We start from the raw sequence: 25,237 nt of genomic DNA on the forward strand, positions 1-25,237 counted from the left end.
CCAAACCGATCACTTAGTCCTGGGTACTTTAGAAAAATTCCTTCTCTTAAGCTCTAAAATAAGTGAGGTGTGGAAACTTCACAGATCCCCAGGGATCAATGTTTGGCTGAGGGACTGGCCATGAGAGGAACAGGAAAGCAGTATTTCTTTTGACAAGGAGCCAAGCACATGTTTCATTATGCTGGGATCCCTGTCTGAAGCAAGTGACTCAACTGAAACTATTCAGCTTTGGAAAGACGCTGTAGTTTTTGTTTAGATTTTCATGAAAATTTGAAATACATACAGTCAAAAAGAAGTCTGGAGAGAAGAGCCACGATTAATATTTTATTTTTAAAAGGCGATGCTCAGAATTGGGGTACATATTGTGGATAGGAAAAGATAGAACTTAAGGTATTTGTTTTATTCAGAGTAGAAACAGCTAAAAATCAGTGTAATTTGGTAGGGAAATAATCAGTTTCAAATAGTTCTTTTTTTTAAAAAATAAGAATGCTCAGATTTATTGATCACTTTTGTTGTGCTGGTTGCTGTGCATATATACAAAAATTGATTACTTACTCTCATTTAATCACAGAGTAACCTACAAAACAGAGAAGCTAGGCATCTTGCTAAATTACAGATTTAGGAAGTGGTTGAGATAGGATCCATCTTAGGTCCTCATGACTCTGGAGTCTGAATCTTTACGTTCCATTTAAAAACTGCTTAGACCCCTAAAACTGAAAATTATCAGAGAGATTCAAATTCAGATCAAAAGAATTTCTAGTAAAAACCTCCAACTACCAGCACATATCCATACATAAAGCAACTTAATATTTTTAACAGAGGGAAGATCAAAAAGGTTTATCAGAAAACATGAGTTACACCCAACATATTTGAGAAAAAACTTTTTTGTTCTTCTCTTTTTTTTATTTATTTTCTAATTGAAGGATAATTGCTTTACAGAATTTTGTTGTTTTCTGCCAAATATCAACGTGAATCGGTCGTAGGTAGTTCTTTGAAGAGAATGTGTCATTTACCTTACTAAATTGAGAAAGACACAGATTATATGAGAGGTACAGATTATATCTGAGAGGTAGATTTGGGGAATTGAAATTAATTTTAAAACTCACATCTTTGGGAGAATGATGAATTTCCATGCCGCCAGCTGAGTTGTTGATAGAAGGGACCAGTGACTTCATATTGGGAACCAGCTGTTGTTCTTTAAGAGGATGGGGAGGAGGGAATTGCGGGGAATTTATGCTGGGGCTGAAGGTGGTATGGGGGCAGGGGGACCAAGCTGAGACCACAGAAGAAGGTAGAAGCTGGTCTGGGCTGCTGAGGTCTAAAAGGAGAGATGCCAACAGGCTTCCAAGAGGAAGGAAGAAGGATTGGGAAACTGCAGAGAGCATGCTTATGGGAATTATCCCTGGAAATGATTTCTAAGGTTATGGAAGAATGGAAATCTGCTGTTCTCTCTATTCTATATGTAGAAGAGCTTTGTTGAGATGGTAGAAAAATCAGGCAGGGTTAATTTTTCTGTCTTGTTCATAGCTAAAGTCTCTTTTTATATTTTCTAAGATCATGTGTTCTAGGGCATCTTCTGGTTTCATTACTTCTCCAACAGTTGCTTGGAGCACTTAGGTTGGTTCTACCTACAGCTGCCTGGAATAAACTCAGCTTGGGCTTGGTGGCAAGCTCTTTCTCTCTGGCCATTTATTCCATCACTGACCCTAACTTCATTAGCTCCCTCATTACCCAGTCATCTCACATTCACCCCTTCTCATGGTGTGAAATGTTCATCCTCTCTTGTCCTACTCTACCCACAGTCTTCACTTACTCACTTTCTTTAGGAACTTCTCTACATCTAAGGAGACCAGGCTGGGTCTAACAAAGTGCTCTCTCAGTTTGTGGTATTGTTGCTGTTCAGTCGCTAAGTCATGTCTGACTCTTTGCGACCCCATGAACTGCAGCAGGCCAGGCTTCTCTGTCCATCACTATCTCCCTGAGTTTGCTCAGACTCATGTCCATTGAGTCATTCGTGACATTGCAATGTCACTCATTCCAAACAATGCTGTGTGTGTGTGCTATGTTGCTTCAGTCATGTCCGACTCTCTGAGACCCTCTAGACTATAGCCCGCCAGGCTCCTCTGTCCATGGGACTCACCAGGAAAGAATACTGGAATGGAACGCCATTCCCTCCTCCAGGGGATCTTCCCAACCCAGGGATTGAACCCGTGTCTCTTACATCTCCTGCATTGGCAGGTGGGTTCTTTACCACCTAGGAAGCCCCAGGTAATGTCTTTGCCCATTGGAAATGTAAGAGTGACTCTAGTGGTTGTAGGCTCAGGTATCAGGAGGTCCTGCAGGTGGGTATTTTGGGGACTGGAACCTGAGGAAATGAAAGAGGGACAGAAAACCTTCCCGAAACATTTTTAAAAGGCAAAATTCTAATGAAGAATTATAATAAGAAAATAAGTGTGAAGAGTTGCTGGGCACCTTTCATGGCAAATGTTCATTACTAGCATTCCATACTTTGGCCACCTAATGTGAAGAGCTGACTCATTGGAAAACACCCTGATGCTGGGAAAGATTGAAGGCGGGAGGAGAAGGGGACGACAGAGGATGAGATGGATGGATGGCATCACTGACTCAATGGACATGAGTTTAAGCAAACTCCAGGGGACAGTGAAGGACAGGGAAGCCTGGTGTGCTGCAGTTCACGGGGTCACCAAGAGTCAGACGCGAGTGACTGACTGAGCAACAACAACAATTAGCGTTCCTGCCAGAGTAGAGTCCCAGAGAGGGAGGCACTGAGGAATTTGCAGTTGAATATCTTCCTTCAGGCCCTTTAGCACCTTCTAAAGATTTCATAAATCAAGGAACATGCCATGGTGTGCTGAAGGGATAAGTGTTTGAGAGGTGATGAAGTTTACTTAGAGAATTTCAAGTTCAGTTTTATTTGAACTCAAGCTGTGAATGGACCTACAGTGCTGAGTATCCTTCTGGGCCTGTTTAAATAGTAGCTCCAATTCCCTTCTCCAGCAGTCTGGCTCGTCACCCAGTGAGCGCGACAAATGCTGATCTGTCCTGCCTGGGGCCCTGCCCTGGGACAGGCCACCAGTCTGAACTCCTTGAAACCTAATCCTTCAAGCACCAGCTCAAGTCACACTCTTGCCATGAAGTTTTTCTTGACAACTCCAGGGCCCACGGGTCCTTCCCGCCTTTGAAGTTAGAGGCGCTTGTTGGCATTACGTTGTTAATTTAGCCTTTCAAGTATGTGTGGCTAGGAGATTTTTGCCCACTAGAAATTCTGGGGGCTGCAGCTGCTTGAGGGAAGAATGACCTTTCCAGTGGCTGCCTGGTGAGGGCGGTCACTCATGGTGAGGGCTGTCTGGTAAGGGTGGTCACTCATGGAGAACAGAGTGAGAACGGGCCTCAAGAGGACAAAGGAAGAAAACAGAGAACACAGCATGGGGTGAAGGGAATTCCCTGGAATCCCCTGGATGACAGAGAATAGGACAGGAGAGTAGGACAGAATATAAGTGGCTTCTCTCAGTGAGAGCTTTCTGGGGGGAGAAAGAAATGGATACCTAGAAATGAGGAGCAAAACAAGTGTTTTTGTTTTGTTTTTTCATGGTACTGCCAGGATGTAGTTTAGTCTTAGAGTTGCTCTTGTCTTTCTGTTCATTTCTTCATGTCTATGGCCATCACATCTTGACTGAATTTCCTTTATGAGCTAGACACTGTTTAGGTCTGGAAATGGAGAGAATAAGATATATTCTGATAGGAAAGATAGACAATAAGGACAAGGACAGTAGAAACAAATGAGATGATGCCAACTATTATTAGATCTATGAAGAAAAGAGAATAGGGGGATATGACAGACTGTGATTTTGTCCAGCTTTCATATAGATTTCTTATATACGGTTTATTTATTCTTCCAAAGTAGATGGGACTGCCCAGGATTCTGCCTTAGGCATCCTGTTACTCTTCATTCTTCCCACCTTATATGTTACTGTGCCCAGTCATTCAGTCATGTTTGACCCTTTGTGACCCCATGGACTATAGCCTGTCAGGTTCCTCTGTCCATGAGATTTCCTGGCAAGAATACTGGAATGGGTTGCCATTTCCTCCTCCAGGGCATCTTCCTGGCCCAGGGACCGAATATGAGTCTCTGTATCTCCTGCATTGGCAGGTGGATTCTTTCCCACCGCACCATCTGGGAAGCCCCTATGCCTTACTAGTTAGTCCTTATTTCAAATATATGAATGAAGAGAGAGCTCTGTTATGGGACAACTGCTGTTATTGGATTTCTTCTCCTTTCTTGTGCCACAGATGCTTTTGGAAGTTGGATGAAACCTATAGCTACCTTCTCAGAATAATAGTTTCAAATATGCACAAAACAAAATACCTGAGATTCCTGTGGAAACTCATAGGTACAGTCTACAGTCCTCTGATCCCAGACTGATAAATCCCTGAGAGGTGATATAAGTATTATCTGCAGGAAGTCTTGTGAAGGAGAAGCTTCACTTTGGAGATCATGGCTCTTTTTATTTCCACAATATGGACTGAATACTGATGAAAGCGAACTACGTCGAACGTTTAGGGGAAAGGCATGCCAAAGAGCCTTCAGTACTGAGCAACCAGGTGAAGCTGAGTTAATAAAACAGAAGTCCAGAATAAATGACAGATCACTGGTCTGGTGGACTCCTAGCTAAGCTGTGGGTTCCCTGGTGGCTCAGATGGTAAAGACTGCCTGCAATGCAGGAGACCCAGATTCGCTCTCTGGGTTGGGAAGATCTCTTGGAGGAGGGCATGGCAACCCGCTCTAGTATTCTTGCCTGGAGAATTCCATGGACAGAGGAGTCTAGTGGGCTATAGTCCATGGGGTCACAAAAGAGTCTGATATGACTGAGTGACTAACACTTTCACTTTTTAGTTTTCACTTGACCAGTCACCAGGGCCCTAGATTAGAGCATGAAGTATGCACCCTGGGAGGAAAATCGCCTCACCAGAAATAATTTCACTCTGCCCAGGTTGAGAGGGTGGGAGCCACCAGGCCCAGGCAGGATGGAACGTGCCTGGAGCTAGTCTGCAGAGAACCTGCACAGATGGGCCAGAAGGGCTAAGTGACCTGGAGTTTCAGACCAGGGCCCCGAGAGGAAATGTGAGCACCAGCCTGGGTCTACAAGCTGAGGCAAAGGATGCAAGTCACCAGCTCTCAGGCTTTCCCAGGAGCCCCATTGTAGGGGAATTCCCGGCCAAATTACAGGGTATTTAGAAACAGCTTTTCCATAGCCTTGTGCTGTCGACTGGGGTTTCCTCTTTGAATTTAACTTGGAGGACTCAGCAAGGCATAGGGTAGCAGCAAAGCTGCATGCCTTGGGGCTTCTGACTCCCAGAAAGCAGGAAGAGAGGGTGGCGGCATCCACTCTGCCCTCTCCATCTTTTATTTTTTTTGTCTCCTATGGCTGGTCTTCAATGGGTTGTGACCCACAATGATACCACACTCAACACATCCAAGGTTGATCTTATCATCTTCCAGCGTTCCTTCATTGGCTTATGATAACATTCTTTCCCAAGTTACATTAATTAAAAAAACAATGGCGCTTTTAAACACCTTTTCCTTCATGGTTTGCCATATGCAAGCCCCATGGTTCACACATTTAAAACAGATCTCCCATCTTCCTTTTTCAAGAGCAGCAGCTCTTGAGAAGAACATTATCTCATGTCTACATTTCTACCCAAGCCTTTCAACTGAGTTTCCTTTTTTTTTTTCACATTAAAATCCTACATTTCTTACCCTGGGACCCCTATACCCTTCCCTTCAGGAAACATACAAACTACCCAAAATGATTAAGATTCTTTGTGTTAATTTTTTCCCCTTTGCTCATAGGTCCTATTTTCTTCTTTCCATGCCTAGTGACTTTTGCTTAAATGCCAAATATTGTGAATTTTGTGGTGTGGAATACAGATTTATTTATTTTTTTGGTACCACTTTAAATATTTCTGGGCTTTGCTCTGGGGTGCAATTACTTGGTTGGCATCAGTTTGATCCTTTTGAGGCTTGCTTTTAAGCATCCTTAAGCAGGTCCAGAGTAGCTTGTAGTCTGTGTCTAATTTGGCAGCACTGCTCAGGTAATATGGGCTTCCCTGGAGGCTCAGATGGTAAAGGATCCGCCTGCAGTGTCAGAGACCTGGGTTTGATCCCTGGGTTGGGAAGACCCCTGGAGAAGGGAATGGCTACCCACTCCAGTATTCTTGCCTGGAGAATCCCATGGACAAGTAATACCCTTCTGAAGGCTCTCCTCCTTGCCCCTTGTAGGATGAAGTCTTTTCATTCTGGTTGGCAGGAAAAGAGGGAGCTCTTCCTAAACCTGGGGGAACTTGAGGGTTGTTCCTCCTGCTTCTTTCAGGTGGCTCTTTGGCCTCAGTAGTTTCCTTATGTGCTTGCTCTTCAGGGCTCAAGCAGGAAACCTCTGTGGATTTCTGAGCTCTTCCTCTCTCTGCACCTCTCTCCTCTACAGGTCTCTGCCCTGCTCACTCTAGCTGGCCTGGTCTCCTCATTTTCAGCTGTGTCCTCGACTCAACTGAAAGTCACTCAGTCGTGTCCAACTCTTTGCAATCCCAGGGAATAGTCCATGGAATTCTCCAGGCCAGAATACTGGAGATGGTAGCCGTTTTCTTCTCCAGGGATCTTCCCAACCCAGGGATCGAACCCAGGTCTCCAGCGTTGCAGGTGGATTCTTTACCAGCTGAGCCACAAGAGGAGCCCCAAATTCTATCAAACTCTGTTGGGGTTTCTTGTCCCTCAGTTGTGTTCAAAAACCCTTTTGAGGCTTGAGGCAAGAGTGAGCTGGGCCACTTATGGGACTCACCCTGTTTAGCTTCTCTCAAAGCTTAATGTCTTACACTACCAGCTATCCACAATCTGAAAAAGTGTTGTGTATTTTTGTATGCTTTTTTTCTTTTGAAAATTAAGGCAGGTAGGTAAATGCAGTCCTTATTACTCTAGCAGGGTTAGGTGACCAGAGTCTAAATCAATACCTTTATAATGAGATCACATTTCATCTACCTATCTTTATCTACTTTTTTTTTCTTTTGGTTTGAATTATATTTTAGTTGGATTTTTTTATTTACTTGTATTCTCAGCCTAGCAGGATAAACATACCATGTATCTTTGGATGGTTTCAAAAAAGTGTCAATCCATTTCCCTTGAAGATAATATCTAGTAGATAAACAAGTGCTCCAAAAATGCCAGACAGAGTAGTATTCACATGTGAAAGTACATATTTATCCTTTAAAATACATGTAGAGGGACTTGGCCGCTGGTACAGTAGATAAGAATCCACCTGCCAACACAGGGGTCGTGGGTTCTATCCCTGGTCCTGAAGCCCTCGGGCCCTGGAGACAACAAGAGAAGCCACCTCTATGAGAAGCCCGTGTACCACAGTTAAGAGTCACTCTCAGCTCACTGTGATTGTGCAGCAATGAAGACCCAGCACAACTGAAAATAAATCAGTACATGTAGAATGAAACCAATTCGATATCTTCATATGGTAGGGTGAAGGACAGATATTGGGTGAGAACTAAACTTCCTCACACAGTTCTTATTAATATCCACACCTCTGTCTTACTGTACCCTATACATCCCCTCATTCAGCAGATGCTTGCTAAATATTAGACCAATCACAGGGGCAAAGGGAGTGGCCGCAGACCTCCTTGTGGTTTTCTGAGTATCATTAGTACATGGGTACCTTCCAGCCCTAATGGCGACTGAGGTTTCTTACAGTTGAGATGTTAAATCTACCATAACTCATATTTTAATAACAGTATTAAGACAAGATTCACTCAGTTCTACAATGATCTGTGAGCTTGAGCCGGCAATGATCCAATATCTGAGGTTTACACTTCTAGACTAAAGGAGAATGTTCTTAGAGTACAGATAAATCAGGCAGATTTCATTCTTGCGTGTTCAGACACATGCAGGGGGGGAAAAAAAAACCCTGCTATTCAAAAACAAAGAGAACACAACTTTTCATAAAGTTCCAAATGTTAAATTCACTGTGTGAGTCATAATTAATATATATTAAAATAATTTTCTTTTAGTGGACCAGAATGTTTTGTCTTTATAATATGTGAATCCTTGTGTTATAAAATACCTGGAATTATAACTTATCCAGCAGTCGTAAAACATTTGCTCTTGAAATGTTGTTGTTCAGTCACTAAGTCGTGTCTGACTCTTTGAGACTCCATGGACTGCAGCACACCAGGCTCCCTTGTCCTCCAACAGGTCCCGGAACCCTCTCAAATTCATATCCGTTGAATCAGTGATGCAATCTAACCATCTCATCCTCTGCTACCCCCTTCTTCTATTCCTTCAGCATCAGGGTCTTTTCCAATGAGTTGGCTGTTCATATCAGGTGGCCAAAGTATTGGAGCTTCATCATCAGTCCTTCCAATGAAGATTCAGGGTTGATTTCTTTTAAAATTGACTGGTGTGAGCTCCTTGCAATCCAAGGGACTCTCAAGAGTCTTCTCCAACACCACAGTTCAGAAGCATCAATTCTTTGCCACTCAGCCTTCTTTATGGTTCAACTCTCATATCCATACATGACTACTGGAAAAACCATAGCTTTGATTCTTGCTCCAACAGGAGAACAAGGAATTCTTGACGCACAAAAATTTTCTTGAATTACATGAAAACTGTCCCCATCCACCACCAGTATCTACCATTTACAAACATAGACAATGAAATTTGAAGACAATCTGCTCTAATTTTTAGTATAATTGGAATAAAATGTAGAATAGGCTCATGACTTTTTGCTCACTTTCAGTAACCCAAGCCCCTCTGGTCACTGAGTCTAAGTTGAGAAATAAGTCTAGTCAAATGCAATGGGATTAGGGGGCATGGTAAGCTTCTAAAAGAGCCATATGGGAAGACTAACGTTCTTGGGAGCATAAGGTTATTCCTCATGGGTGCTCTTTTCCACAGAGGTGAAAGAGAAGGATTCTTTCTACCTTCTTAATTTCCCGCCATTGACCTTTAGAACATAAAAAGGTGTTTCATCTTCCATGAGAACTATTATTTTCTGAAGCCTAGGTTGAGTCTAGAATCTAGTGCCATGAATCACCAGGTGGCCACCAGGGGGCAGCTCTGTATCGCTTTTGGGCATCATTTTGTAGGTACTGGGGTATTATGGAAGGTTTCAGAGGACAGGGAGCTTCCCTGGTGGCTCAGTGGTAAAGAACCCACCTGCAATGCAGGAGACCCAGGTTCAATCCCTGGTTGGGGAAGATTCCCTGGAGGCCTGGAGGAGGAAATGGCAACCCCACTGGAGTACTCTTGCCTGGGAAATCCCATGGACAGAGGAACCTGGTGGGTTACAGTCCATGGAGTTGCAAAGAGTCGGACACTACTGAGAGAGTAACACTTTCACTTCAGAGCAGGGGAGTGACCTGATAAAAGTGTGTTAGGAAGATTAATTTAGAAGCTAGGGCTAAGAGGAAAGAATACACATAGAAATTCAGGTCTAGGACCACTGCTGTTATCTGAGAGTAAAGAGAAGGTAAAAGAAATAGAAATAGTTGAAATAGAAACTAGTAATGGAAAAGGAATTCCAGGGATACTGTTAACAGAAATGTTAACCCAGGACTGCATGACTGAGTGGATATGGAGGGAGAAAAAAAAATGGAGAACAAGTTTCTAGTTGAAGAATGTTAAAAATTCTGATAATGGAAATAAATCAGCTTAGCCATCGCTTTCCCCCCCTTTACATGTAATTTATTTCATTTTAACAAAATTTATCAAAAATTTGAGGATACTCTTAAGATGTTCATATACCCAAAGAGGCTTTTTGGAATATTTCTTGGGGAATGGAAAAATCAGAGTCGGGCAAATGTGGTATCTACCCTTCTTCTCTAGCTCCTTGTTTGTTCCTCCTTCATTAAATGGTAGATGTTTGTAGACACATGGGCTTCTCAGCTTGCTCAGTAGTAAAGAATTCGCCTGATAATGCATGAGATGAAAGAGATGCGTGTTCGATCCCTGGGTCAGGAAGATCTCCTGGAGGAGGAAATGGCAACCCCACTCCAATATTCTTGTCTGGAAAATCCCATGGACAGAGGAGCCTGGAGGGCAACAGTCCATGGGGTCTCAAAGAATGGGATGCGACTGAGTACATGAGCACATGCCTTGGAGACACATGTCCTGAGTCTACCACTCTGGTTGGGTGGAGGGCAAGTCAGTGGAAAATTGTGTCTTGGGGAGGATGTGGCCTCAGGAGATCTTTGTGTTAATACCCATGTCCACATTACTTCATGGAGCTTACAGTCTCACTGTATTAATAAGGTGGGTATTAGGTCAAACTGCTACTGCTACTGCTAAGTCACTTCAGTCATGTCCGACTCTGTGTGACCCCAGAGATGGCAGCCCACCAGGCTCCCCCGTCCCTGGGATTCTCCAGGCAAGAACACTGGAGTGGGTTGCCATTTCCTTCTCCAACACATGAAAGTGAAAAGTGAAAGTGAAGTCGCTCAGTAGTGTCCAACTCCTAGCGACCCCATGGACTGCAGCCTACCAGGCTCCTCTGTCCATGGGATTTGCCAGGCAAGAGTACTGGAGTGGGTTGCCATTGCCTTCTCCATTAGGTCAAAAGATTTCCCCAAACATAAATACCTGCCAAATGTATCTGAGGGGAGATCCCAACGTATTACAACCTTAAGTCAGTAATGCTTCTGAATCTTTTAAAAGGAAAATAAAGAAGCCCCAGAATGGAAGCTGGAAGCTGAGTGGCGGCAAAGAGCACTCTTCATGGGACTGATGTGAGTTATGAAGTTTTCCGTTTCTGGTCTGTATTTGTTCTGGCCTTTCATTTTTCTTTATACTTTTACAGTTGTGGACTAAAAGTGGAAAAGGTGAAACAGCACAGTAAACACAAGGAGGTGGTGAGGTTTTGTCACTGGGGAAGTTAATCAATAGTTTTGATACAGAATCCAGGACAAAAAGCATCACAGCGGACCCGCCAAATTATGCCATTGATTTCAGCAAACAGACACTTACTAAGATTCTCAAAGGCTGCATGAGTCTGGTTTCTCTGCCACAGCTCCCTGGAGTTCTGCTGCGCTAGGCTGCTGCACACTTTGGGTCCATTGAGGTCACTCATATGGTGGCCTTGACCCTCCTTGGTTTGTCTGGATTGCCTTTTGCCTGTTACCACCTTAAAGGTCTCGCTCTGTCGCTCACCACTCATCTCTCCTTTGGAGGGGTGCTTGAAAAGGACAAGCACCTTTTCTTTCTAACATCTTGAAAATACTCAAAGTCGAATTATTTTTCCCCTACCCACTGGCTCTGCCATTGACACGCCATCGTAATCTCTTACCTGCTGCTGCTGCTGCTACTACTAAGTCGCTTCAGTCGTGTCCCATTCTGTGCGACCCCATAGACGGCAGCCCAGCAGGCTCCCCCGTCCCTGGGATTCTCCAGGCAGGAACACTGGAGTGGGTTGCCATTTCCTTCTCCAAAGCATGAAAGCGAAAAGTGAACGTGAAGTCACTCAGTTGTGTCTGACTCTTAGCGACCCCATGGACTGCAGCCTACCAGGCTCCTCCGTCATGGGATTTTCCAGGCAAGAATCTCTTACCTAGATTACTGTAATTGCCTTTAAATGGTCCACTTGCACTTAGCATAGCTCTCCCTACAGCTTGTTTCTCAACACCGCAGCCAGTAATTCTGACTGTCCACTCCTGTCACTCTTTGGTTGAAAATTCTGCAATGGCTCCTGAGTTCACTCTTCTGTTTATTCTTTATTGAAGTGATAGTTGACTTACAATGTTGTGTTAGTTCCATGTGTAGAGTGATTCAGTTATACATATTTATATATTATTTTTCATATTCTTTCCCATTATGGTTTATTATAAGATATTGAATATAGTTCCCTATAGGTGCTATAGGATAGGGACTTGGTTACTTATCTATTTTATATATAATAGTTTGTGTCTGCTAATACCAAACTCCTAATTTATCGTACCCTCCCTTTCCCCTTTGGTAACCAAAAATATGTTTTCTGGGTCTGTGAGTCTGTTTCTGTTTCATAAATGAGTTCATTTATATCGTATTTTAGATTCTACGTGTAAATGATATCATGTGATGTTTGTCTTTGACTGACTTTACTTGGTATGATAATCTCTACGGCCATCCATGTTGCTGCAAATAGTATTAGTTTGTTTTTTTTTTAATGACTGAGTAGTAGTCCATTGTGTTTGTATACACACACACACGCACACACACACACACACACACCACATCTTGTTTATTTCACCCGATTTCACTCTTAATCAAAGACAAAGTCCTCATAAAAACCTAAGGCTTTTGCTTTTCTGACCTCATCTCCTGCGGCTCACCTTTCATTCATTGTGCCTTGCTGGCACTTCCCTAGAACACTCCATCCATGGCGAAATGCCTGGCTTCCTTCACATCTTCTGGAGACTGAGGAGAAAAGTGTCAGTTGGGCTCCTTGAGAGCCTGTTTTAAATCACAACCTTCTTTCCCTAGTACCCCAAATCCCTTTATCCGCTTCTACTTTTATCTGCATAGCAGTTGTCTGTATAAATCTAATGCACTCTGAGGCATCCATTGACATATTATTTTCAAGTTGTTTAGGAAAAAAGTGATTTGTACTATTTTTGCAAAAGTAAGCGTGATTAATTCAAAGTGAAAAGTGCTTACAAATGTGTATTTTTTCTGAGGGTGAGGTGGATGTAGACAGCACAGGTGCTAGGTAGAAAAGGAAAAGGGATGTTGCTCGGAGGAAAGACTTGTATTTTGTTCCCTGGTTATTTGTGTTTTACCATGTAGTTTCCTCCTGGGGAAGTTCTTGTAGAGCTGCTTAGACCCAGGCTTTCAGTGTTCCTGCCCAACCCTCACCTTCCCACAGTGCCCAGAACTTCAGGAGGCTGGCCCAGGGTCGGGTTCATACACTGCATACAAGTGCCACACAAGTGCAACCTCGTTTGAGACTGGAATCAGTGCTTTGGCACTTTTCACCACCATGATGTTGAGGCTGGGCTACAGTGCAAAACCCTCACCGATGATTGAGTCTCCGGGTACCCTCCCCCTTCCACTAAGCTTCTCGATCTACCATAGATGCTGGAAAATGCCAGACGTCTTCCTCGGGGTCCTTGCTCTGGAATGCCACCCCTGCCCCTGACAGCCATAGGCTCACTCCCTTACTTCTCTGATGGTTTTGCTTCTGTGCCACCTTCTCATCCCCTTCATGGAGCACAGCCTTGTCATGGGGAGGGGGCTTACATAACTCAGTGAAGCTATGAGCCGGTGCTGTGCAGGGTCACTCAAGATGGACAGGTCACAGTGAAGAGTTCTGACAAAGTGTGGTCCACTGGAGAAGAAAATGGCAACCTACTCCACTACTCTTGCCTGGAGAATCTCATGGACAGTATGAAAAGGCAAAAGGTATGATGCCAGAGGATTCATGTCTGACTCGATGGCTATGAATTTGCGGAAACTCCAGGAGATAGTGGGGAACAGAGGAGCCTGGCATGCTACAGTCTATGGGGTCACCGAGAGTCAGACAAGACTTAGTGACTGAACAGCAACAACATCTTCTCATATTTAAAATTGCTCCCTCATAGAAATGTCTTATGACATCCTTTGTATGTGAAATCTAAAAAGAAATGATACAAATGAACTTATTTACAAAACAGAAACAGACTCAGACTTAGGGAATGAATTTATGGTTGCTGGGGGCCGGGGAAAAACAGGGGTAACTGATAGGGAGTTTGGGATGGACTCTGCTATATTTAAAATGGATAACCAACAAGGACCTAGTGTATAATACAGGGCACTCTGCTCAATGTAATGTGGCAGCCTGGATGGGAGGGAAGTTTAGGGGAGAATGGATACATGTATATGTATGGCTGAGTCCCTTTGCTGTTCCCCTGAAACTAACGCAATACTATTAATTGGCTATATTCCAATATAAAATAAAAAGTAAAAGAAAAAATAAAAATAAATAAAAAATTGCTTTCTCCTTGGTACTTCTGTCCTTTTGTTCTTGCTTTTTTTAATCCATAGCATGATAATCTCCAATATACTCTCATTTATCTGTTATTTTGTTTCTCTTAAAGAGAATGTTAAGGTCCATGGGATTTTTTTTTAAATGATGGCATTTTATTTGTTATTGATGTATGCTCAGCTTATGGAATTGCCCTTAGCATTCTCCAGTTGCTCAGTAAAAATTCTGTTTTTTGCCATTGTGGAGAGGATTCGAGCAGTTCTAGACCGTGTGGGGAGTGGGGTGAGACTGAGCTTACACTGTGATATTCTGGGTCTCGGTTTCAACCCAGCCAGGAACCCCGTTGCCTTTAATAATAAACAGGGAGCATCTGTGTTTTCAAACACGGCCATGCTTCTCTCAGCTTTGGCAAGGACTGGGGGATTGTCTAGAGGCTGATCCTCACAGGAAAAAAAAAAAATTTCACTGGCGTTTATTTGCGTTGTAGTGTTGTTAATTTCTGCTGTACACTTCCCTCTTTGGCACCGCAGGGCACTGGGCAGAGTACCTGTGCTATGCAGTCGGTGCTCATTAGTTGTCTCTTTTACACATAGTGGTGAATACGTGTCAATCCAATCTCCCAATTCATCCCACTCCTCTTTTCCCCTCCTTGGTGTCCATACACTCGTTCTCTTTGTCTGTGTTTCTATTTCTGCCCTGCGAATAGGTTCATCTGTACCATTTTCTAGATTCCGCACATATGCATTAATATATGATATTTGTTTTTCTCTTTCTGACTTACTTCAGTCTGTATGACAGTCTCACAGGACATTGTAATTTTTCTTCATCCAAGTATGCAATAATTTCTATAAACAGAAGTTGTGACAGGAATATTTGTGCTTCCTGTATGGAAGGAAGAAGAATTCTCTTCTTGATAGGCTTTAAATTCTCCTTCCCAAAGTTTAATGACTTAAAACAATGACAACATTCATCTTGTTCATAAATCTGTAATTCAGGCAGAGCTCAACGGTGATAGTTTCTTTCCCACTCGACATCAGCTGGGGCAGCTTGAAGTCTGGAGGCTAGAATCATCTGAACACGTGCCCATCCATTTTCTGATGGTTAGTGCTGGCTGTTGACTGACTGAGACCATGACAAGAAATGTTGCCAAATATTGTAGATACATGCGTTTCTGTGTGTGGCCTGAGCGTCCTTACCACATAGTGACCAGTTTCCAAGGGTGAGCATTTTGAGAGAGAGGTGAAACAGGGGATTCAGGCAGTCATAAAAGCTAGTCCAGTTTCAAAGGGAAAAGAAAGAGACCTTAATTCTTGATGGAGGAGTGGCAATTTCTAAAAGCACGTGTATGACTAAAAATATCACTATCGCCATTTTTAGAAAATGTCTACAGCCAATACTCTGGCTATTACACTAGCAATCTCTTCATCAAAATAAACTTCTCTGAGACTTCAAAAATCTCATTTCATTTTAGTCTCAGACTCAGTCAGGCTTGGGTTCAGAATCTCACTATCAAAATGGGGTCCAGGCGTGATGAGCTCTGTAGGTGTGTATCATCAGGTACACTTGTTCTTTTTTTTTTACATGTACAGAATGTGGCCAAGTCTTTAATCAGACTTTATTAAACATAGGCAAATTCACGCTGGGGAGAAACCATACAAATGTGAAGAATGTGGCAACCCCTCTTTTTTTTTTTTAAATTGGAGGATAATTGCTTTACAATGTTGTGTTGGTTTCTGCTGAGGTACAGCTTCTTGAGTCCCATTTCTCTTGGTCGGAAGATATGTGAACTAAAGAGACAAATTATTTGCCTCCAATAATCAACATGCCAAGAAACGGCATAGGATAACTGCTAAGTTGTTGTTTCGACACTAAGTCATGCTCAACCCTTTTCAACCCCATGGACTGTAGCCTGCCAGGCTCCTCTATCCATGGGATTTCCCAGGCAAGAATACTGGAGTGGGTTGCTATTTCCTTCTCCAGGGAATCTGCCTGACCCAGAAATCGAACTTACGTCTCCTGCTCAGCAGGTGGATTCTTCACCACTGAACCATCTCAGAAGCTATAGATATCCTTATTCCAAAATGGAGGTAGTGGTGGTGGAAACGTGAGACCCAGTATGCAGGGGTCCACTGAAATGTTGACATAGATGTCAACTCCCACTGCCTGACAGTACTCTAGAAAATCTGCATAGAACTTCTCCCTGTGACCTGGGCTTCCTCACAATATGTTTCAGTCGCAGTAGTCAAATGGAAGAGGAAACTGGTCGTCTTTAAGCCAAATAACAAAAATCATCTGGACCAGTACTGTAAGATACTACAGCAATTTCACCTGCTTTTATCAAAAAAGTAGCATTTTCTAGCTAACAAGTAACATCAACAAATGCTGTAGTTGAAAAGTAGAGTACTCTGTGGAATTATGAGTTCAGTTTTGGCTGCATGTTTTCAAAAGATAACCTAGAAAGGTGTGCTCATGTTTGTAGTTAAACAGTTATCTCAGGTGAAAGAAAAAACACCATGAGTTCGACCATTAGGGCGATTCTAGAAGTACCTGTCTTATATCAGAAGCTTAGAAAAATGAGGACGATTCTAAAATAGAAAGATTTTAATTTGGGGGGAACATGGTGGGGAAATAAGCAAGAAAAATATTCTGGTTCTCTGTTGGTGTGTAACTGTGAAAACTTAGTGGCTTTTATTTTTTGTAGGTTTTTTTGATGATGGCCTTTCTGATTGATGTGAGGTGATACCTTGTTGTAGTTTTGATAGGCATTTCTGTAATAATGAACAATGTTGAGCATCTTTTCATGTGTTTATTAGCCATCTGCATGTCTTCTTTAGAGAAATTTCTGTTTAGGAGGTTCAAGAGGGCAGGGACATCTGTATACCTTTGACTGATTCATGTTGAGGTATGGCAGAAACTAATACAATACAGTAAAGCAATTATCCTCAAATTAAAAATAAAAAACAACTTAGTGGCTTAAAGGAACCATTTCTTTTTAAAACTGTTTATTTTTTAATTTAAATTAAAAAAAAACTATTTTATATTGGGGTATAAATAGCTGATTAACAATGTTGTGATAGTTTCAGGTGGACAGCAGAGGGACTCAGCCATGCATATACATGTATCTTTTCTCCCCCAAACTCCCGTCCCATCCAAGAAGGAAACCTTTCTTTTTTTTTGTTTCCTTTTCTCTCAATAACATAGATCAGGCGTTTGGGAATGGCTTCATATGATGTCATCAGGTACAGCTCAGGCTGCAGCATTCACTTCCAAGATGGCCTTTTTGTGCACCTTTTTGGTGCCTCAGAGCTCATCAGCCTTTCAGTCCATATGGTGTCTTATCTAACAGGGTCTCTGCAGACCTCTTATGCTTCTTACAGCTTCGTGGTTTTAAGATGGTCAGACATTTTACGTGATGGCTCAGAGTTCTCAGAGAATGTGTTCCAATAGACCCTGGTGGAAACTGCAAGTCTTCTTATAATCTAGCCTCAGAGGTCCCACTATGTCACCTAGGAAGTATTCTGTGGGTTAATCAGGACACTAAGGCCAGTCAGAATTCAATAGAAGTAGCAAGGAATTTGCAGTTAACGTTAATCTGTCACAGTCCAACTTTTGGCCGCAGATAATTTACATTTCTCCCCAAACACTCTGTATGTTCATGTATCTCAAAGCCTCTTAATCTCATCTTTTTTCAGCATTAGCTTGAAGTCTGGGATCTGATCGGCTAATTTAGGTGCAGGTGTGGATACATTTCTTAGGTGAAGTTTTTTGAGTACAATTCTGAAGACATGTGAGCTAGATGAGCTTTCTGCCTCTCTGCAACACCCAACATGTGAATAAAATGGTAGCTCTGCCATAGGAGAACCACGAGAGGCATTTTAATTCAAAAGTAGGACGGAATAGAAGTTACACAAGCAGTCCCTGGGTTAGAATAATGATGAAATCCAGCTACAGTGCAGACACGTCCTAGATTAGGGTCCAGTTCTTTCCCTAGAATGATTCTCCATGGCTACTTGCTCTGCCTTCGGGACCTGCCCACTGAATCAGCCTTCCTTTTCCTCAAAGAAAGATCCTTATTTCTCAGTGACCAGTTTTCTTATTCTGCTTTCTCCCTCTCCCTTCACTCCCCAATTCAAGGCTTAAAAGGCTTCTTTTCATTTCTAATTTCAAACTAACATAATTTCTTTAAAATTTTTGTGGATTTATGTGTATCAAATTATAATCCACCCCATCAGTCCAAAGCCAGACCATGCTTCTTTTTAAAATCAACATTTTTTTGTTTCTTATTTTAAAATCTAGGTCTGAGAGTCAGGATGCTTGAGAGTAATCTTGCTAAGATTTTCAGAGGCCCTTCTGTCTAGGAGAAAGGATCTGAAAGGCAGGGCTTCAAGATCTTGAGAAGCCCTGGTACACACACCCTTTCGTCTTTCTTAGCCATGTCCTTGACATCATTACTTTACAAGGATGCTTTACTGGTGCTGCCCCAAACTTGGTGCTTACTTGGAGGTCATTTCTTATGTTGAGAGTCTTTTGATGGTTAGAAAAACTAAGATTTAACAGGTTTGTTTTTAGGAAGAGACTCACAGAATTAGAGAATGATCTTACAGTTGCCAGAGGGGAAGGATGGGGGAAAGGGATAGTTAGGAAGTTTGGGATGGACCTGTACACACTGCTTTATTTAAAATGGATAACCAATAAGTACCTAATATAGAGCACAGGGAACTCTGCTCAATGTTATGTGGCAGCCTGAATGGCAAGGGAGTTTGAGGGGGAATCAGATCAGATCAGATCAGATCAGTCACTCAGTCATGTCCGACTCTTTGCAACCCCATGAATTGCAGCACGCCAGGCCTCCCTGTCCATCACCAACTCCCAGAGTTCACTCAGACTCACGTCCATCGAGTCAGTGATGCCATCCAGCCATCTCATCCTCTGTTGTCCCCTTCTCCTCCTGCCCCCAACCCCTCCCAGCATCAGAGTCTTTTCCAATGAGTCAAGTCTTCGCATGAGGTGGCCAAAGTACTGGAGTTTCAGCTTTAGCATCATTCCTTCCACAGAAATCCCAGGGCTGATCTCCTTCAAAATGGACTGGTTGGATCTCCTTGCAGTCCAAGGGACTCTCAAGAGTCTTCTCCAACACCACAGTTCAAAAGCATCAATTCTTTGGTGCTCAGCCTTCTTCACAGTCCAACTCTCACATCCATACATGACCACTGGAAAAACCATAGCCTTGACTAGACGAACCTTTGTTGGCAAAGTAATGTCTCTGCTTTTGAATATACTATCTAGGTTGGTCATAACTTTCCTTCCAAGGAGTAAGCGTCTTTTAATTTCATGGCTGCAGTCACCATCTGTAGTGATTTTGGAGCCCAGAAAAATAAAGTCTGACACTGTTTGCACTGTTTCCCCATCTATTTCCCATGAATTGGGGATGGATACACGTATATGTATGGCTGAGTTCCTTTGCTGTTCACCTGAAACTATTACAGCATTGTTAATCGGCTATTGTAGTTCAGCAGTTAAATCATGTCAAACTCTTTGTGATCTCATGAACTGCAGCACATTAGGCTTCCCTGTCCTTCCCTATCTGCCTGATTCCCTTGAGTTGGTGATGCCATCCAATCATGTCATCCTCTGTTGTCCCCTTCTCCTCATTCCCTCAATCATTCCCAGCATCAGGGTCTTTTCTAATGAGTCGGCTCTTTGCATCAGGTGGCCAAAGTATTGGAACCTCAGCTTCAGGATCAGTCCATCCAATGAATATTCAGAGTTGATTTCCTTTAGGATTGACCAGTTGGATTTCCTTCCTGTCCAAGGGACTGTCAAGAGTCTACTCCAGCACCACATTTCAAAATCATCAATTCTTCTGTGCTCAGCCTTCTTTATGGTTCACCTTTCACACCCATACATGACCACTGGAAAAACCATAGCTTTGGCTGTATGGACCTTTGTTGGCCATGTCTCTGCTTTTTAGAATGCTGTCTAGGTTTGTCATAGCTTTTCTTCCAAGGAGCAAGTGTCTTTTAATTTCATGGCTGCAGTCACCATCTGCAGTGATTTTGGAGCCCAAGAAAATAAAGTCTGACACTGTTTCACTGTTTCCCCATCTATTTGCCATAAAATGATGGGAGATGCCATGATCTTTGTTTTTTGAATGTTGAGTTTTAAGCCAGTTTTTCACTCTCCTCTTTTACCTTGATCAAGAGGCCCTTTAGTTCCTCTTCACTTTCTGCCATTAGGGTGGTATCATCTGCATATCTGAGGTTGTTATTTCTCCTGGCAATCTTGGTTCCAGCCTGTGAGTCATCCAGCCTAGCATTTTGCGTGATGTACTCTGCATATAAGTTAAATAAGCAGGGTGACAGCCTTGACATACTCCTTTTCCAGTTTTGAACCAGTCTGTATATATCATTATGCTGTGTTAAATTTTTTTTTTTTAGTTTCAGGAATTTGAAGTGTCAATCAAGGAATAAAGCTTCTATCTGCTGCAGAGGTTTTAGGTATCAAAAGTTGCATGTGTATTGGTTGGTTTTGCTCTGATACTAAATTTAAAGGAATGGAAATAGGATCACTAAAAATATCCAAACCAATTATCACATTTGTTGCTGAAAATTCCTAGGCACCGAAACACTAGATATTTGCTTAACTGACCAATGAATTTTATGTGTATTTGGCTTTTCTTGAATTTTAGAGAAACATAGGACTTGCATCTTAAACCGCAGATAGTGTATATTTGGGGAAATGGAGCCAAAAAGAGCAGAAATTTCCAGTCTTATTTGGCTCTGGCTTAATGGTGGAAAAATGCATGGGAAACTCACACTTTGGTGTTTGTTCCGACAGTCTGGCTAGTGTCATTTCTGCAACTCCCTGCTGATAGAGGAGAAAAGAGGATCTAGCCTCCCCAATAATTAGGATCCAGTGGGAAAGAAAGAAAACGATTCAAAATCCCCATTCTACATATGTCCAACATTGTTTTGATTTTTAAAATCTTCCTAAAATAAAACATGAGCAAGAGAAGTTTCTTCCCCAGAAACTGAAGACACACTTGAAATTTTATGTTACTTTAAAGGGAACTTCAAGACACATTTCTAACTATAATGGAACTTTGAGATCCATTTCTAACACGAATCAGTAGCTAGAACTATAATTTTTTTTTTTTTAATTTGGGCATATGAGATGTCAGGCCTTTCTGAAAAACTGATACATTTATTTATGTGTGTAAATGAAAGCTTTTAAATTTGTTAAAGGAACATAAAATCTACTTGCTCACTAGGGCCAATTTTTTTTCTCAAGCTTTCTAAACTTCTTTGTGTAGACAGTTGAATCTTAATCTTACCACAGTCTAGCTTTTACCATTTTCCCAGCAGCCTGATAACTATTGGCATTAAGCTTTCATTCTCGGGCTTAGGCAGACATGCTTCTGCCCAGCACACACGCAGAACTGATGGCAGTAATGAGATAATGACTTGATAACATACATATGTTCCTTACTCTTTGAGTATGAGCTTGGGTGAGTATCAGTTATGACAGATTTGGACTCCTTATCCAAGTTGGGCTAAACCAAGCTGAATATCATTGGCAATTTTCTCTTACAAGTAAGATATTTCTCATGAAGCAGCTAACTTCTGACTTAGAAATAATTATTTTTAAAACCAATGTATTTCTGTTTATATATTCAGAGGTAGTGATCAGTGAAATGGCAAAACTTTTGAAGATGCTCTTGCTCCTTTAGAAGTTGGACAGTGATCAGACAGACCAAATGAAAAAAGGCTTGTTCATGAAAATACAGAGGTTAGAGGAGGCAACCAAGAAGTAAATGGAATTCTGATTAACAAAGTATGACTACTACTGACATTGTGAAAAGTAAGTTGACCACAGTTAGAATACACCAAACTCTATATTCTGTGCAGAGTCTGGTGTTACCTGTGATAACTTGTTCTACGTGTCCCCATCCCCTGCTACTTTTGGCATGGGAAGAATATGTCTGGGTTATATCTAGAATCTGGAGTTGGAAAACCCTTCAAGTTAATCTAGTCAAGTTAAGATGCTTTGCTCAATTCTCTTGGAGATAGTGACTGACTCAGGACTTATGACCCAACTTAGTGTGTTTTTGGTACTCTATTCTGACAAGCTGAATCCTGCTGTTTTTGTTCTTCCTCAACTATCTTTTGGGGATTAATGATTTTTTTACTCTAGTTACTCAAGAAACACACTCATCTTATGCTAGGAATGATGCAAATAAGAATGAAGAAGATAAAGCTCTATCCTCAATGTACACTCTAGACAGAGATGAACAAGAAACAAAATACTGAAATACAATGAAATGAGTGATACAATTAGAGTATTAAAGAGTGCTATGGGAGTATGAAGAAAAGAAGGTAGAACCACTTTGAGGAACAAGTACGGTTTCACAGAAGAGGTAATGTTGAATTGGGATTTAACTGGAATTTAAAGGTGACTGGAAATTTCTAGGCAAAATAGTGGGAGGACGTATTCGAAATGGAGTAAAGCGGATGAACACTAGAATGGAAGTTTGAAGAAGCTCATGTTTCAGTCTTGTTCTCAACCCCTAGAAGGAGGGGAAAACAGACAATGATTCCATTGTGGGAAAACTAGGAGAAATGTTGAGACTGGGTTGTCTTGGCAAAGAGTGGAGAGTAGATGCTGGCATGGTGGAGGCTGTTGGCCTGCTAACCATCAGTAGGAATACAGCACCGAGGGATGAAATCAAGTGCGTCAAACCAGTGTTAGGAGAAATAAGATCTGCCAATATTCTAAATATATGTGATGTTAAGACACGGATAGGAAATGGACCAACAGTTTAGTAATAAGGAAAAGAAGTTGGGGTACTAGATGAAGAGTGAGGAGTAAGGGGTGAGGAATGAAGGTACCGTGGATGTGCTGTGCTGTGCTTAGTCGCTCAGTCGTGTCCGACTCTGTGACCCCACGGACTGTAACCCACCAGGCATGTCTGTCCATGAGGGTCCTTCAGGCTAGAATACTGGAGTGGTTTGCCAAGATCTCCTCCAGGAGATTTTCCCAACCCAGGGATTGAACCCAGGTCTCCTGCATTGCAAGTGGATTCTTTACCATATAAGCCACTAGCAAAGTCCAAGAATACTGGAGTGGGTAGCCTATCCCTTCTCCAGGAGATCATCCCAACCCAGGAATTGAACCAGGGTCTCCTGCCTTGCAGGTGGATTCTTTACCAGAGGGTACCAGTAGATAGAGCAGACAATTCCAGAGTGATTTAATGAGAACAGGAATCTGTTTCTTATCCACATTCCAAGCAGGCAGCCAGGCTATAGGTTGTTTACTTGAAGGAGCTGCGTAATTGGAAAGCTAACACTCTTGTATGGAAGATGTTCTGAGACCTTGTGCTGGAGTGGGGGGAAATGAGGCCAGAGAGGTAGACAGTGATAAAATCATGGAAGCTCTTATAGTTCATGTTAAGGGGTTTGGAATTTCCCTGAAGGCATTTAGAAGCCACTGAAGGACCCAGAGTAGGGAGATTTGCATTTTAGACAATTTCCTGGAAGCAGTGTCCAAGATGATTGGGGGTATAGGCAGTGAAATGAAATATAGGGTTATACATTAGAAGACTATATTAATAATTGTGATGCAAGATTAGGAGGACCTGAGTTAAGACTGTGATAAAATAGGCAGTGAGAAAGAGCAGGATTTGAAATACACTTAGGCATCAAAATAGACATATAAAAATGACATGTAAGAGGTGAGAGAGAGTGGAAAATTGAGCTTCATTTTCAGTATTCAAGGAAATCAACCCTGAATATTCATTGGAAGGACTGATGCTAAAGCTGAAGCTCCAATACTTTGGTCACTTGATGTGACAATCTGACTCACTGGAAAAGATCCTGATATTGGGAAAGATTGAGGGTAGGAGGAGAAGGGGTGACAGAGGATGACATGGTTGGGTGGCATCACCAACTCAATGGCCATGAATTTGAGCAAACTCCGGGAGATAGTGAAGGACTGGGAAGCCTGGCATGCTGCAGTCCATGGGGTCACAAAGAGTTGGACATGACTGACTGAACAACAACAACTGCTATAACAACTTGAAAATCTCAGTGCACTTGACCCAATAAAGAGTTATTTTTTTGGCTCGTGGTGCAGTCCAGTACACATTGGTAGTGGTGAGTGGGAGTGTCACTGTTTGAAATCATTCCTTCGGGGAACAAAACACCTTCCATTTCTTGGCTCTGAAAGCCCCTAAGCCCTCAGAGTCCTCCCCTGATCCTCCATCCAGCTGGTTGACACAGAAGGAGAAATAATGTGGAGAACTGTGGGGAGCTTTTGAGAGTCCACTCATGGAGATTGTGTATATCACTTCTGTCACATTCATTGATCTGAACTTATTCACATGGCCATACCTAATGGCAAAGGAGCCTGGGAAATATGCACAGGCTCAAGAGTTGTGGCACATGGGCTTAGTTGCTGTGGGGCATGTGGGATCTTCTTGAACCAGGAAGATTGAACCCACGTCTCCTACATTGGCAGGTGGATTCTTTACCACTGAGCCACCAGGGAGACCACCAAAAGAATTTTAGAGCTCCCCAGGTGCCTCACTGATAAAGAGTCTGCCTGCCAAGCAGAAGAAACGTGCTCAATCCCTGGGTCGGGAAGACCACCTGGAAAAGGAAATGGCAACCCACTCCAGTATTCTTGCTTGGGAAATCCCAAGGACAGAGGAGCATGGTGGGTTACAGTCCATGGGATCACAAAGAGTCAGACACAACTTAATGACCTAAGCAGCAACAACTGGGAAATGAGCTATCTCTAGATGTCCAAAAGGAGGAGAAAATAAACTGCTGAAGACACAAGCACAGTCTGCCCTTCCAACCACCAAGTGCCTTTTTCGGTATTCCTTTCTCCAATAGTAGACATTCTTTTTGCAAGAGAAACAACCTAAGGTCCCATCTTGTCATTCATCCTGCTCAGAGTGCAGAATCTCCAGAGTATTTTTAGTGAGAGATGTGGCTTCTCATAGTTTGGTGAGTTAAAGAGGAAACTAACTGACATTCTACCTGCTCTCCACCCATATACAATGGTGTGTGAGTTCTCAGTGCTTCAATCATGTCAGACTCTTTGTGACCCAATGGACAGTAGCCTGCCAGCCTCCTCTGTCCATGGGATTTCCCAGGAAAGAATACTGGACTGGATTGCCATTTCCTCCTCCAGAGGATCTTCCCGACCCAGGGTTTGAACCCACG

General features: G+C 42.4%; 1 long non-coding RNA gene across 1 annotated transcript in view; it reads left to right on the forward strand.

Annotated features, from left to right (window-relative positions):
• LOC104973609 (uncharacterized) overlaps positions 1-25,237 on the forward strand; it is a 221,647-nt gene that overhangs the window by 11,664 nt on the left and 184,746 nt on the right. The window contains exon 2 of the long non-coding RNA XR_810261.4: positions 10,730-10,800. This is a non-coding gene — a long non-coding RNA (uncharacterized lncRNA). The remainder of the gene's footprint in view (positions 1-10,729; positions 10,801-25,237) is intronic.

This window comes from Bos taurus, chromosome 12 (assembly GCF_002263795.3).
Source record: "Bos taurus isolate L1 Dominette 01449 registration number 42190680 breed Hereford chromosome 12, ARS-UCD2.0, whole genome shotgun sequence".
In the NCBI taxonomy this organism is placed as follows: Eukaryota; Metazoa; Chordata; class Mammalia; order Artiodactyla; family Bovidae; genus Bos; species Bos taurus.